Below are 16,860 nucleotides of genomic sequence, written 5' to 3' on the forward strand. Positions count from 1 at the left end.
CCTGCGAGGGCTACCCGGAAGCGCCGGAGCTGGATTTCTCGGCAGGAGAAATAGGCAGCTGCTCGTTCTCAGCGCGTCAGGAAGGCGGGGCTGCGCCAGCGGGGTCTGCTCTGCTCTGGGCTTCGGCAAGTCTGGCTGCTCCGTTCTCGTCACCACCGCGTGTGTTTGCATAGGGCAATATCGGTAATATTTATACCTTTAAGGTGCCGAGATTGACGTAAGGATGGACATAGATACGTCAATAAGGATGTCATACGACCAGGTCGTTAGCACATTCTTTTGCTGAAGTTCTCGGTGAAATCAAAACAATGGCCGCAGGGTTTTTCCCAGGTCTGTCATAGGTTTGATTTGTTTTGAGAACTCCGTATGCCTTATCAGGGGCTGGAGGAATATCGCTTGTCTAATTAGATGGCAAGCGTTATGACCTAATCAGATAACACGTTCCTGTGCCGTAGTGTGGCTTTATCAGATAACGGTTCCTGCATCATGGGGGTTTTCTGCCTCATGAGATGGCTGCTAGTTAACTTGTTAGTTTGCTAACCAGAATAGGGTCAGGAATAGGGGGATCGATACAGAATCTATAGGAATACATCACACTCCCAAGCCTTCAAATCTGACCTCAAAGTTCTCCTTCTTCAAAGACATTTCCAAATGTAATTCATGCCTTCTCTGCTATCTGAAGGAAGCCCTTCAACTACTGAAAAACCTACTTTATTTGACTATGGAAGTGTCTTCCAAGTGTGTTCTTGTGGTTTGAAAGTCTGCCTCTTATTGCAGTATTGTCCTTCCTCCTGTGTCTGGGACTCGTGGGTGACTTGCACCCGTCACTCTCTCCGGTAACACACTGTTTTCTACCTCCTACATTTGTTTGTTTCGACACCTGCACAAGTGCCACCAGTGCCTACGTAACGTTTGTTCTTGTGCTGGAGTGTCCTCCATATATTGCAGTATTATACCTCTATATTTATTTTGTACGCTTTTTGTAACCTGCACACGTCACTTTTTCCTACTGCAATGCACCGTTTGCTACCTCTTGTATTTTGTTGACTCACGATTGTCACTTTTGTAATGCACCGTTTACTACCTCTTATACTTTGTTGGCGCACAATTGTAATTTTGCTTCACTTAATGTAACGTTTGCCTTTGTATTTTGCTCACTTGTAATGTTCTCATGTATCAGTTCTGTTCCTAATGTGAAGCGCTCTGACACCTTCGGGTAAAGTCCGCGCTATATAAAAATGCATAAATAAATAAAAATAAATAAAATCGTCATTATGTATCTTCCCCTTGAGATGCTGCTGCTACTCTAGATGATTGCAACACATGGGGAGCAGCATTGGCAAGTATTTACACTATAACTCATGGAACCTCCTCATTAGCAGTACTACCGGGGGTATTAAAGCAAGTGCAAAATGAGCATGGACCTGGACCAGCTCTAGATGTATGAATTAAATTGATGCGTAATTTTGAAACAGCCTCTTCAATCATTCTGAGCAACATTCAAGTAGAAGCTGCCATGCTGGAGGTACGCCAGCGGTTAGCAACTATCCCTTTCAGGAACATGAATGGGAATTACTAACAATTATTTCTGGAGTTTACACCTCTGTGTGGCATGATACATTTGGCTCTTAACCTCATCTCAAAGCAAAAGGTAAGACTGAAGCTTGCGGCGAAGAGAAAGCTCTACCGGAGACTAAAAAGACATAAAAAGGAAAACTGAAAAAAATGGATTGGATCTCCCTCAATACAGGAAAACAGCTGGGGTATATCAAAATAAAAAACTGGATCGGTATCACAATCACTATGTCTGTTCTTCCCATTTTTTTCAGGCCTCCAAAAGTTGAAGGACAGAAGCAAGTGGACTGACTGAGTATCGCAGAAAAGCCGAGTATGTCAAGCAGAAACGTGACTCGGGATGAGAGACTGCTTAGTGTAAAGAACGAAGAGAAAGGTTCGATCAGACTCCAAGACTAACATTAAGAAAAAGACCCCAGGGGTCTTTGACACATTCCATGGGGGTCCTCAGGAGCAATTTTAAAAGCATTGAAAAGTTCCTTGTATAATTAGCAGTTTTCGAGCTACAATAAAAGTGTCAAGATAACACCAGTGATTAATGTATCTGCTCGGACAGAGTTTTGTCCAGTAGCCGCTTTGACTTATCTAAAGTAGCACAGAGGGTTAATACGCCTACTGCAAAGAACGTGTGCCATGCATTTAAAAAAACAAACTATTTTATGTGCATAGGTCAGTGGGGTACTGCTTTTGTCACAGATATTCTTTTGTTACTGTGCAGTTCATAAGTGACAATCGTAATCGAGCACAGTGACCTATAAATTGTCATCAAAGAGCTGCTTGCAAACTGCATGGTACAAGTTAGTAACTTATGTTTTTTCCCAGTCTTTCTGTAACCTGATTCTGCTAAAAGGTCTATTTGGGTGGAAATACATTTTTATTGTTAAAGTCAATGCTAACCACTGTGTTATGTTCTAAAACCTGAGTTTGTGCTTCTCCAGACCAAACACTGTTTACAAATGCCTACCAGTATGAATGACATGTGAATCCTACACCCTGTACTCCCCTTTGCCTTATGTAACATTTTCTATACACTGGTTTACACATATGATACATTGTCTCTATATGTGTTTGCTGTAAAGTGCTCTGACATCCTACAATGGTATGAGAGATACTATAAAACAAATAAAATACACGTGACAGAGGGGCTATGGAGAGATGAGAGGCACTGTTGGTGGGGGATAATAAGGGAATCATTGAAGAACCCCATGGTGCATTGTAAGGTCATCATTTACTTTTCTTTAAAAGCTAATACATTTCAATATATAATGATAAATGTGTTGTAAAATGCACTCTTGTTTCCTAAATTTACTTTAGGGGAGAGACTCCCAAAGCTCCCTTTGTAGATGTCAGGCTCATTCACTGCACTAGGGGTGCACCGTATGGGAACTGGTCTGAAAACATTTGCCAGGGCTGCTTTGGGTTTCCAGTCTTTCCCTGATAGGAGCAGGAGCCTTGTACTGCGAAATAAAACCAACCATTTAAAAGTTCGTCACAGAGATGCAGCACTAACCTTCCCATTAAAATATTTCCTTTTTTGCAAATTCTTTCAATATAAACTACTAAAATCCTTAGTAATTCAACATGTTTTTTCTGTGCACATGTGTGTTTATTTTTTTTTAATTACTGTTTTAATGTTTGAAATTTAAATCATCCAAATTGCTTGGGCATCCCCGGCTTCCAGTAGTGACTCAATGGGGGTCCTCAGGAGTCAAAAGTTTGGGAACCTCTGCTGTAAACTATGGATTCTTCTGTGGAACAGGAGTTGGGCAATAGTGCTTCTGTGCACCAGAAGTGGGGATAGTTCAACTGAATCTCAAAGAGCATCTGTTGGTGATTCCAACTAAAAAAATGTGTAAAGGTTGCAAATCCAGACCGACACACAAACACTCCTGCTAAGGCTCATAATGTAGAACTAAAGATTGTGGGGGAGGCATAGAAGCACTAGTCTGGCTTCTTTTATCGGATGCTTATGGTAACATTCTATAGAAGATGATTGGCCTCCAGTTTTCGTAAGGTATGCTCTTTAAGGGGAGGAGGTAATAATGTAAACCTTTTCCAACTTAGTACCTGAAGAGCTCAGGGAAAAATATGTGTGTGATTGGGATTTAAAGCAAGCTCCTGTGTTGTATAGAAACTTAGTGGAGAGGGATAGAGCAACAGTTTCACATATCTAATAAAGATTTCTAGCTGCAGATTCCTTACCTTTGAATTTCTCCAGATATCAGACAGGATCCAGAAGATTTTTCTTGAGAAGTACTCCTGCATGCCAGTAGGTGGCATTGGTCGGCTCTGTGTGGCATTGGTGTCATCTGCGCCGGAAGTGAAATCTGCGTCCCCTAAGGCGCCACCTCTGCAGTTCTTTTCTTTCGGCACAACTCCAAGTTGTGCTCTGATTGCTGGGCCATGACACTAAAGGCTTTGAGGGAGTGGTCCCTGAAGCTGTTCGCAGCCCAGCATGTGACTCCTTGGAAGTCCTGGTCCTTGTCGAGAGGAAGGTCCCAGGACCGTTACACGGAGTCCGAAGTCCTCTTAGTCCCATTAAAAATCATTAGGGCATACAGGTAAGAGGAACAAAAACATAAGAAGTTGAAGCGTGCTTTGATTTCTCCTCTTCCATTGACCGATGAAGGAACACCGACATTCGAGGCCTGGTTCCTTGGATTCTGTGCATGGGCCAACTCTGCACCTCCCCAGTTTTCTGGGAGCCAGAACGACCGCCGCTCAAATTAAAGAGTTTGATGAGGCCATGCATCTCATATTTAAGCAGCCTGACCCCTCTGTCGTGTTTTTGGGTCCTGCAGGGTCAGAGGGGGCCCCATCTGGTTTTGTGCCAGTGGCTCCGGCCCCCGCTCTGATGGGCCCCATGCATTCAGGTACGGATCCAGGCCACCTCCAGTCATGCCATCATCCCAACCTTCCACTGTTCCCAAAGCTCCTGGGGCCCACCAGCGACACCAGCCCCATTGTGATCCCTGAATCTGACACAGAGCTGCATCTACATACACCGATTCCGGTACCGACAGACCTCGTGTCCTAGGTTAGAGCCTGAGCCCTATTCCTAAGTGCTACACCTCAGGGAGGAAAGGGAGATGTCGCTGGACCCTTTAGAATACCAGCCTTATGATCAAGAAGATATGGACTGGTGTGAGGATCTGGTTGATGCCAGCGGACTCGATACGTCTCCAGATACCGGCATGTTTTCTCTCTTTGCCCTGGCTAGGGAGGAGGGAGCTACACATGCAATGGTGGTGCAGAGGACAGCTGAGGTCCTTGATCTTCAGTTGCCCTCTGCAGGGCCGGACTGACTATCGGGCAGTTTGGAATGCTGCCGAGCTGCTGGCTGATTTTACTGCAGTGGGCGCTGATTTTGTACATGGAGACCTACTTGTTCTTCGAAATAATGAAAACAAAACAAATTTCATTTTGTACCCACAGGTTCCCATCAACAAAATCAGCCCCCAGCTCAGCAGCATTCAAACTGCCCGGTAGCCATTCCGGCCCTGGCCCTCTATGTCAGTGAAGACAAACATCTTAACAGAGGTGACACAATCAGGAGTAGGAATCTCCTCCTCTGAACCCCTACTCCCGTTCAACAAAGCCCTCACCAATGTCCTTCTGGGGACATGGTCGAAACCCAGCACAGGGACTCCTTGAATAACTCACAATTTGAACAATTTGAACTCACAATTTAGCAGACCGTCATTTCACCATGCCCTTCAGGGTATTGATTATAAACCTCACCTCACGTTTCGGGACTTTAGAGAGAACCACCTGTTATCTTTCACCTTTGCATCTCCTCATTATTTCATTGCAAGCACCATGGGGCGCTTCATAACATGCGTCAGTTGGAACTTTAAACCAAGAAAATATTTCCTTTAAATATTAATTCTGTGAACGTCTACAAAAGACAAGTTCCATGTTGACGAAATTTAACACAAGGCACTTTAACACACGCCAAAATTACAGAATGGGCCCAAATTGATGATAAAAGTGAAGGTTGTAAAGTAAATTAAAAGTTTTACTTGATTTAGACCTCTGCAGAGATCAGCAAAAAAGATAAAATTAGCAATATTACAAAGCATAATTTTCATTATAAAAACCAATCACAATTTTTTTTTTAGAATTAATTTAACAACATTAAAAAATGTGAACAGATTATGGCAATCAAATTAAGTAGATGGCGATCTTATAAGCACAATTAGACCTTGCACAGTGAATACATTATATCTAAAGCATATTGGTTTTTTGAAAACGACATAAGGCCTCTACCAGTATTTTGTTTGGGCAGACATATAATACATAAGTTAAATCTTGTTTGTACACCTCCCTTACAGAGGTCGCATAAGCCTGTCCTATTGTCAGATTTAATCACATTTTTATTGTAGAATTTTAGTGGTAGAATCCCTAAGCGCAACTAAATAATGCAGCATTGGACGCTATGTGCTAACGTGAACAGCAGGTATCTTTTCTGAATCTCATATTCTCTTGCATCTACGTACGATTATAGTGTGAAAACTGAGAGCAGTGCTTTACGTCCATCTCATTGCTTATTCTTAGAGTCAAATTCTTCAAGAATAACTTAAAAAGTGAAGGAGTCCAAGACTTTAAAAGACGTATTGTGCACTGAGAAAGTTCTAGCTCTGTGTTAAGATTCTTAATAAAAGTATATTGCACAGATTCGCTTTTAAATGTTTCAAGGTTTAATAAGTCCCTTAAGGATCCTACTTCAGCATGTAATAAATTGCACGCCCATCTTATTATATTTACTATAGCCCCAGGAAAAGAGCTAACTATGGATAACTGGAGGCGCAGTGCTTCAACAGGGACCGCTGGATTAACCTTTACAATTTTTCGAATCAGGTTCCCTTCTTTAGGGTCTGGTACTTGCAATGTATGAAAAGGAATGTATTCTAGAGCATAAGATAAAATAGCAGGGAATTCAGGCTTTACAAAGCAGTTACATATGTGTCATTGGGTAAGCATGGACTTCTCCCTGTCGCAGTAGAAAAGAAAGTGTGTGGAGAGGGTGTCTGCTTTTAATATATCTTTTTGTGGAACGTAGGTGGCTCGAGGGTGTCTGCTTTGAACATCTCGTCTTGTTGCACGTAGGTGGCACGAAAGTGACTGAAGCACAGCTGTTTTGCTGCTGATATAGTGAACTGATTATTTGGCTGTTAAGTGCGCTAAGGAGAGTCGGTATGTAAGACAGACGTAGAAGGAAAGAATACAATGAATAGTTAAATGTAGAACCTAACGAAGGCACCGTCCCTTCTCCAGAGATACCTGGCTTTCTCAGACTATCATGCTGCCCAGGAGGTTCATTGCCAATGTTTCTTACATTTAATTCTCAAGAGTTGTCAAAATGCTCATTTAAAAATTGCTTTGTTCGTGGATTTCGAATGAGTCGTCCGTTCCAAAGATGTGAAGCGCATGCCAGGTTTATTTTCTGCCAAAACCCAATTGAATCTAGTGCGTAAACAATGTGCAGCTTAACGCCCGTTTTCTCTCACTGCTGTATCTACAGCAACTGCAAACAGCCACTCCTATGGTATAATAACAAATGCTGAGGTCACTCTATTAAATATTTGTTTTACCTCATGCAACGCTCTTAGCAACACCTCGCCTGGTGCTAAAACAGGGCTGCACCAGCGAAGATCCCTCCCGGGATTTATTATGCAGTATAATATGATATAAACTGAATTTTTGACCTATTTCCCTGCTTTCCGAATAGTTCAGCACCGATTGTATTGTGTTGCTCGTCTGTATTCTCTGGCTTGGTAGCTGAAAGCCACCGAGTGCAAGCACTGGTCCGAGTTAAGGCGGCATCTGCAGCAGAATCCGGAGAAACCTGTGTGCCCCCAAAAGGTACGTGCTCGCGCGTGGTGTGTACGTATCTGACCCAGGGGGTGCATTTTGTTCCTGAACTATGCACGTGAAATAGTTTCAAGAAATATTATAATCGTCTAGGTATGCGTTGACAAGTATTTCCTCCAGGGTTTTGCTGTAAAAATTGTGGTGTCAACTGCCCTCCGGTGGTCATCCAGCAGTGGTGGTTAGTTTAATGAAAGAAGAAGCCAACTAATGTATTCCGAAAATATCCTGAATTAATTCAGAAGATGGGGCGCTGGCTTTTGTCCTTGTCTCCGGTGGCAATTTCAAATATTGGAACCCCGGGCATCATACCTGCCAACATTTTAGGACAGGGACGTGGGAGATTTAAAGTAAAAAATCGGGAGAATAAAAATTCCCCATTTACTTCTATTGTTGAAAATGCAATTTCAGACAACTGAAATAAAGCCATTTTGGAAAAATCGGTAGTCTCCCGCCTGAATCGGGTCTGTTGGCATGTATGCGGGCATTCATTACTATACAGACAAGCCGGTGACGATGTTGTAGTACTGGGAAGCAAGGAAGTTCCTCTTCACACCCCGCTTCTACACTCCTAAATTAACCCAACTAATATTCACCTGGAATCAACAACAGTTGTTTCTAAAATTCTTGATATAAGCAGGTATTACTGTGAATTGGGCTCGGCTGCTCGGCAGCCCTGATAAGCGGTGGCACGTTGCCAGCGTTCTGCTTCGAGGCTCGAGCCCACTGTTGCATGGTACACGTTTCTATTTCACAACGTCTATGAATTTCAACTACGTTTTTTGTCTCAAATACAGACAGCCGTGCCTTTCTCTTGGAGATCTCATGTTATCAATCAATACTTATACAAATTCGTACAAAGGCGCAACTAGAGCCAAATTTCTGGGGTGGGGGCTAGGAAAACATTTCGGGGGGTGGCTGAATCTTTAAGCAATAGTCAGAGTGGAGCTGCAGGGGCTCTTAGAAGGGGTGAAACAACAGCAAGGCCTCATTAACATGCAAATGGTCTGAAAGACCTGTGAAGTGCTCGGGTGCGGCTGTGTGAGTGACCGGGAAGCTGTCTCATCCTGACACACAGGACGGGGTGGGGAGGCTGTAGCCCTTTGAGTCCAATGGGCATTGCGCGCCTGCATACGTACATGGATACAGTACAGTGTGGTGAGCTTTTGGTCTGCCCCCTATGGCCATTGGTGTTGATGTTATCATTTTTGAGAAGTTGCTTTTGGCTGGATAGACTACCCATAAAACCATGGCATTTTGTGGAAGGTTACATGGGCTTTTTAGGGCTTTTTACTCGTCCCCTGTGGTCATCACTCCACTGTTCTGCTACCGGTTTACTATTTATTGTGCCCTACCACACGGTCAGTCCCCACCCACGCAAAACTACAGGGGCGTAGCTTGGTCAGTAAAATTGGGGAGGGGCGAGGGGAGGGGGAGATTCAGATTTCCCAACAATCATGCTGGCATATAAAGTTAAAATACATTACATGACAAACAGGACAGGAGTGCTGATTGTTAGGGACACTTAAAACACAATAGGGCCAGATTTACCACTCACTCAAGCAGCACAGTCAGCTGCAAATGCTGCACTGCATGAAAAGGAGAGAGGAAATGGCCCTCTCCTCCCCTCTCCCTAGTGCCGGGGCTGCCATGTGCCACCGACACATCTTTGCATTATAGGGCAAGAGTGTCTCCATGAGTCAAGCATAGGTTTTGTACTGGAAGGTTACCCTTCCAGTACAAAATACTATGCATAGACGGACTTTAACCCTTTCCCCTCTTTGTATGTGTGGTGTACAGTGCAGCACACATACAAAGTGGGAAAAGGAAGGAGAAATGAAAGCATTTCCCCTTTGTTGCGCCTACTTTAAAAGGCCGGAGTTTTCTGACGCTAAACCCCATCTACTTTATTTAGTAAACAGGCTTTAAAGTCAGAAACCTTGGGTGGTTGCATGGGAACGCCCATGCTTCACCCATGGTATGCCACAAGTCTAGCGCTGGAAAGTAAATAGTAAAAAAAAGATTGTTCACGTTAGTTTTGTGCTGCAAACACTGCATAAAATCTTAGTGAATCCCCCCAATAGTTTCAAACGAACCAAGTTTTAAGACAGAGAGAGAGAGTATGTGTGTGTTTTTTTCTGTGAGTGCATGTAAAAACCCAGAGTGACCTCACAATACCTGACTGAAAGCACCCGTAACCAACTATTTACCATAAAATATATTTTTTAGGGGATGTAACACCCCACCCCAAACTCCCACCCTGAAGCTACGCCCTTACAAAAGTAGGATAAATGGCTCTGCCAAAAGATGCTCCATCCCACCCCGCAGGCACACACTCAGGCGCCAGGATGCTCCTACTTTTGACTTTGTCAGTGCTTGTTGAATTGCTTCACAATCATTGGAAAAGCCATATTATTCAAATATTGTATGTTTTATGTTTTATGTCGTCTTATGCTAATGTAATGAGGTGCTTTTTAGATTCGTGGATGTGGTTGTTGAGGTATTCACGGCATACATTTTTGAGTGCTTTGTAGGTAAGCAAAAGCAATTAGAAAATTGTGCATTTCTGGAAGGGGAGCCAGTGGAGGTCTATGAGGTGTTTGGAGATGTTTGCTCATTGAGGGAGGCTGAGTATGAGTCTAGCAGCCGAGTTTTGACCCATGTGAAGTCTGCTGGAGAGCTTTGTGCCAATGCCTAGGTAGAGGACGTTGCTGTAGTCTAGTCTGGAGAAGGCCACTGTGCATGCAGGAATGTACAAGGCTTCTATTGTGTAATGGATTTTCTTAATTGTTTTAAAAAATACATTATGAGATGACCACCGAATATGTATGTACATGCACAGCAGTCAACTTGTAATGGAGCTTAAAAAATGAGAAACCCCATTACAAGATGGGCACTGTGCACAAGGGTAGATTTACAGTGGTCATCTTGTAATTTAGATTATAAACAATTAGAAACTTATTTACAGGATGGCTGCCATGCATGGTTATGCATGCTTGACAACCATCTGGGCGGAAAAAACTGGTCAGTGGCTGGTAGCAAAAGCGAGACCGCTTGGATTTGCCAATGCTTGTTTTAGTTTAGTGCACCCAAGAGAAAAGATTCCTACCATGCAAAATCTATTTCAAAGTTTATCTGTAATTTCAGTGTTGTGTGTATACATGTGAAAAAATGCTCCTTTTTGCGTATTGACCCCCATTATTTACTGCATTTTACTGCTGATTTTAAAAATTGTTAACCGGGCACTGCTGTAGTGTATGTGCTCTAACACATAAAGAGCGTAGAAATCCCTGTTTGGTGTATTTAACTCTCCAACAAGGCCTTAGTACAAATTGCACCCATGGCATGGAAAGTTACATGCTGCCTGTGAACTGCAGCTCTTATTGTGCTATCCTCTACTGTAACATGGAAGACATGACTTCAGTCCAACAATTGTAGCCTGGCTGCTGCAGTTTACACTTGTAGTTCGACCTGTTAAAATAAACTTTGTTGCCAGGAAAAAACTTCCCTTGTAAATATTACTAAGTCACCCCTTTGCGTCCTTCTATCCCAAAAGGTGGGGTGCATGGTATTTAAAAGTGGTGCATGTAAAAAATCAAAGTTACCATGTCCCTACAATGAAAAGGCACTAATAGCAATTTTCACTGTGGAAGGTGTAGCTATCCTATGTAGTAAATTACAGTACAGATTAAAAACTGATACAGTACAATCACATCCCTAAACTTTTATGTTCCCGTTTAAAGGGGTGTTGGGAACAGAGTGGCGAGGTACTCCGGGGCCTCCCTGTTGGGTGTTCAGGGTATTCTCTACCGCAACAGATGCTCTAATTGTAAGGAAGTATTGGGGTGGGGGTTGGGGGCGGGGTTTCTTTTCAGTAATCAAAATGTTTTTGTTATTATAATTTATTGTACACAGAGACACAGTTCAGGCCCCATATGCGTAGTGACAGGTGACAGTCATATGGGTGGGGATGACAAGCTTGATACAACAGGCCCCAGTGGGGGAACTTTCAATCGTCAGCTGGAATGTCAGGGTGATAATGGACAAAGTTAAGCTGGGGGCATTTGTACAACAGGCCAAGTGCTGTGCAGTGGACATCCTCCTCCTACAAGAAACACACTTAGTTGGTAATAAAGCTCCCTGTCGGTCCAGGTTTGGATATCAGACGGTTTATCACTCCGGATTTGCCTGGGGCTCCCGGCGCACGGCTATACTCATACACCGCAGGGGCCCCTTTGTCCATATCAAGGTCTGCCTAGACCCGGGTGGGAGATATACTACGGCGTCCAGAATGCTATATGGGGAACAGATAACCATAGGTAGCATATGCCCTCCCCCCCTCGGGAACACCTTTGTTGAACAGATTACGCAGCTGTGGGGCGAACTCCTTGAGGGTATGACACTGCTGGGGGCGACTGGAACGACGTGATGGCCCCAATAGATAGGCGACTATCCCAGGGAGGACGGCTGAAGGGGGAGAATCAAAGTTACATCTCCTAGCCACTCCGTTGGGATGGGCAGAAGTCTGGCGGGACTATCATCCGGAGGTATCTGGCTATACATACATGTCCTTGGTTCATGGGTCCCTGTCCAGACTAGACTACATTTTCATATCGCGGCAGTGTGTTTCTAAGGTCTCACATACATCTCACCTACCGCGGGGTCTTTCGGATCATTCCCCTGTTCTGTGCAAACTCAGCACTTGGGCCCAGAAATCCCCCTTCAGATGGCACATGTCCCCATGGCATCTCCGGGATTTAGAATATCGGGAGCCCATATCCAAGACAGTGTCAGAATACCTGGCAGATAAGGTACCCTCAGCCCCATTCAGAGCTACTCTATGGGAAGCATTCAAACCCACCATTCGGGGAGTAGACATAAGCTTCTGCTCCAGGAGAAAACGTAAAAGACGAGCAGAGTTAGATGATCTTGAAAACTGTTAACGGACCCTCGAAGATCAACTCATAGCAGATCACAACCCACAGCACCAACGAAATCTACTGTTAGCGCAACAGAACATATGGCAACACCTCTCACAAGAGGCAAGAGTAATCTGGTTAGCCTCACAACACAGGGTATATCAGTGGGGGGACAAATCTAGTAAATTGCTACACAGGCTGACAGGCTGTGCCAGGCGAATAACTCCCCTTCTTGTATCCCAACACTGCGGGGGCTTGACGGGACTATATATTCCTCCCCCACACTGGTAGCCGAAAAATATGCCAGGTACTTCTCTGCCCTGTATAGATGCACTGAGCAAATTTTGGAAGCACAACTCTCCGAATTCCTGCAGGATATTCCCCCTTGCACACTCTCGGATGATATAAGAGAGCAGCTAGATGCCCCTATCACGGTTAGATGAACTTACTACCACACTTAGTAATATTCGCACGGGCTGAGCCCCAGGTCCCAACGGGTTCCCGGCTGAATTTCTTAAATCCCAAATAGGGGTTTTAACCCCATACCTCTTAGATGTAATTGATGAAGCTTGCGACAACCAAATGCTGCCAGCAGACTGGTGGCATGCAGAAATCGTCTTATTTTTAAAACCCGGCCGTCCACCTTAAGATACATCGTCGTATCGCCCAATCTCCCTCATAAATTTTGAGACCAAGCTACTGGGCAAGGTCTTTGCAGACCGTCTTCGAACCTGCAACTTGGATCTGATCCGCCCTGATCGGTCTGGCTTTATGCCTCATTGCTCCACCAGGCATAACATACAGAGAGTTCATAATGCATTGGCCAAGGCTCCTTAGCTATGTCGTCCCATGGCGATCTTATTAGCAGATATTGAAAAGCTTTTGACTCCCTTAGCCTGACATATCTGTTCCAGCTCCTGGAAGCTGCTAATTTTGGTCCGCGCTTTGAGACATGCATCAGACTATTATATACAGATCTAACTGCCTCCGTCCAGGTGGCTGGACATAGCTCGACTCCCTTTACGATCGGCCAGGGCCCTGTCACCATTACTGTTTGCTCTAATTGTAGAGCCCTTGCGGCATGGGCCCAAAGGGACCCGGTGATTAGGGGATTTGAATGGACAGAATCGTGCTCTAACAGCATAGCACTTTATGCTGACGATGTGTTATTCTTTATGACAGACTCCTGGATTTCTAGACCTCGTATCTTACAAATACTCTGAGTGTTTGGTGAAACATCCAGTCTTCATACTAACCCTGCAAATTCGGTTCTGTTCCCGGTGAGTGGGGAACAGGGATGCTCTACTTGGGTGGCGCAACTGTCACATGCGACTACAGGCTTTACATACATGGGCATATATGTCTCTCCATGCCCGAAAGTCTTGTGTGCCTATAATATAACCCCACTACTGGCTGGCTTGAGGGATGAGACGACAATTTGGTCTCACTTACCTTTGTCCTTGTATGGCCGTTCAACGATCTTTAAGATAGTCTCTCCCCTGAATTTTACATAGAATAAACAATTTCCCATACGACATAACTCGCACATGGTTCTCAAAAATCAGTGCTATTCATAACTAATTCCTAAGGGATGGTGGGGTGGTTAGAGTGGCAATGAGCACTTGTGCACAGTCCACGTACTGTGGGGGCATATCGGTGGCAGACGTGTTTGCGTTTTATGAGGCATCCCATTTATTGGTCATTAACGAGTGATGCCATCATTCACCAATGGATCCAGCCTACCAGTTGGAACATAGAGCTCTGGAACGTAAACCTCTTCTCCTATTCCTTTATAGTCACACCAGTGTGGATTTCTTGCTGCCTGCCGGTAAAGTAGTGATAAGAATTTGGCGACTTGGGGTTCAGCGGATTGGGTGGCAGGGCCGCATTACCGGTTTGACACCGCAATGGAAATGTACCTACTTTTGTCCGGTAGCAGCGCTGGGAGGGTTTCAGAAGTGCAATTTACTGGGGATATCCACCCTGGGTCACCGTACTAAAATCCTTCACCCAGATGCAGAATAATTTACAATTTTATAAGTCACAATTGAACAAGTATCTACAATTGAGACATGCACTTCACACCCAACTTAATGCATTAGAGACTCTGCCCGAATATCACCTGCTAGAAGGGTGACTGATCACAGGGGACATTGGGGCTCACAAAATACGCCAGCTATATCAGACGCTGACCACTCATGCCCAAACCACCATACATAAGACAAGGGCGTCGTGGCTCAGGGACCTACCGGATATGACTGATGATGATTAGTCGGAGGCTCTGGCCAGCCCCCGAAGTGCAGCAGTGTCCTCGCGATATCGCCTTATTCAGTTTAAATATATACATTGTATATATTACACCTGTGTACGATTGTGGCAGATGGGGGCTATTCCATCCCCAATGTGTCTCTGCTGTGAGACAGAACAGGGTTCTTTTCTACATACAGTGTGGAGCTGCGGAGCACTGCAGCCATTCTGGCGTACGGTGATGCCCTGCCTAGTGCAGGTCTTGGGTTGAGTCCTCCCAGTCGACCCGTGACTTTACCTATTACACAGCACAGACAGGATTGGAGGAAACATTTACAAACAGCAGTTGCTTTTCCTGGCTCTCACCCTGGCTAAGAGGGACATCGCAAAGCAGTGGAAGGCGACATCTCCCTCAACACTTGGGGGTTGGAAGAAAGCTTTAGATTCGTGCATGGGAGCAGAGGTCGCAGTATTCCAGGCAAGAGGGTGCCCCACAAATGTAAGAAAATATGGTCTAGGTGAGCGAGTTATCGAGGAATAGAACTACCGCCTCTGCCAGACATAGACCCAATATAGAAAGGCCCCCAATGAGCTGCCCATCCATACACTACTCAGGACCTTTACAAATGGGTTGAACGTGTGATAATTTATCTAGTCTTCTGGGGTTTTAAATGCTCTGTGTCATATTTCTGTTTAAGTTGTGTAGCCTGCAGGTTATTCAGGTGTTTATATTTGTTTGCTAATGCAGGTACTTTGGCCTTATCCGATGTGTCAACTGTTTAATGCGAGCTCCCACTCGATTTATACCTTGATAAATCAATAATATATGTTAAAATAATTTAAAAAACTGATACAGTAGCTCATGAATGGGACCGGCTAGAAAATAATTAAACAACAATTTTTATTAGGTATTAAACATCGAATTCAATAGTGAAGCCAAAGTTTTAATAAATATTTGGGAAAAGTAACTTTTAAAAGATACCTTTTCCCTGCCTGAAGTTCGTGAAGACTATTGTGCATAAACCCTCCAGAAAATCCTTTTACTGAGAGAGGTGTGAATGAGGTATGGTATTCTTCCCAGAAGCTACACATTAGGTCACTGTGATTGACCGGTTGAACTGAATGTGCAGGGATGACTCCTTAGAGCTCAGCAGAAGGTTGGGGATTTGCCATCTTGTTGGCTCTACAATGTCAAATTCTGCCTGACACATGTAACACTAAGGTGCACTTGAAAGAGAGCAAAACAAATGCTAGGACAATTCATGTGCATCACCTTTTCCTTGCTGATGAACCCTACTCTTGTCCTCCTGTCTTCTGGTTTGTTTTGGGTACAGGGCCTACTCAAAACTGGATTTTAGTCTTATATTTGGGTGGACACTATTGATTTTCTTATGACACCCCTCCGCACACCCCAGCCCTCACAGCGCAAGTTTATTGTGGCTGAAGACTTTCGCCAGCTTGAGAATGCCCTGCCTCCTGACATTTTGCATCTGTTTGCGGGAAAGCATACAGGAACTACAGAAAATATCGACAACGTTGCCACAAAGTATATTTACTCCATTGTAATAATAAATTGCAATTGTATAGCACTTACTACCTCTGATGAGGAATTGAAACTCTGGTTAAGGAGTGTCCAGGAGTCAACCCCCCATCCCCCTCCAACTAGTTGGTGCCAACCATAAAACTGGCAACCCCAAGTTTCCATCCTCAGAACATTTTCTGGAACTGTGGAAGAACAGAACCTGCTTTTTAAGTTGTAGGAGAACACATGAGTGGCTGGACCTACTTCACTTGAACAACTCTAAGGATCAGTTGGATGACCTCCTAGGTGTACAGGGACACAATAAGCTGCAAGAGGCCTTTTTCCTTAATGATCCAGCTGATTACCAACATTTAGACTTGACTGGACCCTTTTTTGGCATCTGTCTGACACTCTGAGTCTCTAAGTGTCTCCCAAGAGGTCCTGGAGGGGTTAGAAGTCTACTCTGTGGTTGTTTGGGCACCAGAAGAAAGTTTAGAAATAAATGAAAACTTCTTCTGATCAGTGGGAGGCTTTAAAACATTATACAACATTAATGTTTATACATTTTTTGACTTTCAGACATTGACCGGGACCAATCCACTTGGTGTATCCAGCCCAGGCTCCATCGTGGTCTGCCTGCAATTGCACTTTGGTCCTGTCTACCAGAACCATTGACTGTCATTGGCTGTTTCCTTTTTTTTGGCACCTGTTAGAAATGGGGGTCTC

At 44.2% G+C, this 16,860-nt stretch overlaps 1 protein-coding gene across 1 annotated transcript in view; it reads left to right on the forward strand.

The window, feature by feature from the left end:
• The first annotated feature begins 7,264 nt into the window (after nucleotides 1-7,264).
• LOC144762712 (uncharacterized) overlaps nucleotides 7,265-16,860 on the forward strand; it is a 127,559-nt gene continuing 117,963 nt past the window's right edge. The window contains exon 1 of the mRNA XM_078647959.1: nucleotides 7,265-7,440. The gene's annotated coding sequence lies outside the window, so the exon portion shown is untranslated. The remainder of the gene's footprint in view (nucleotides 7,441-16,860) is intronic.

Source organism: Lissotriton helveticus, chromosome 1_1 (assembly GCF_964261635.1).
Source record: "Lissotriton helveticus chromosome 1_1, aLisHel1.1, whole genome shotgun sequence".
In the NCBI taxonomy this organism is placed as follows: domain Eukaryota; kingdom Metazoa; phylum Chordata; class Amphibia; order Caudata; family Salamandridae; genus Lissotriton; species Lissotriton helveticus.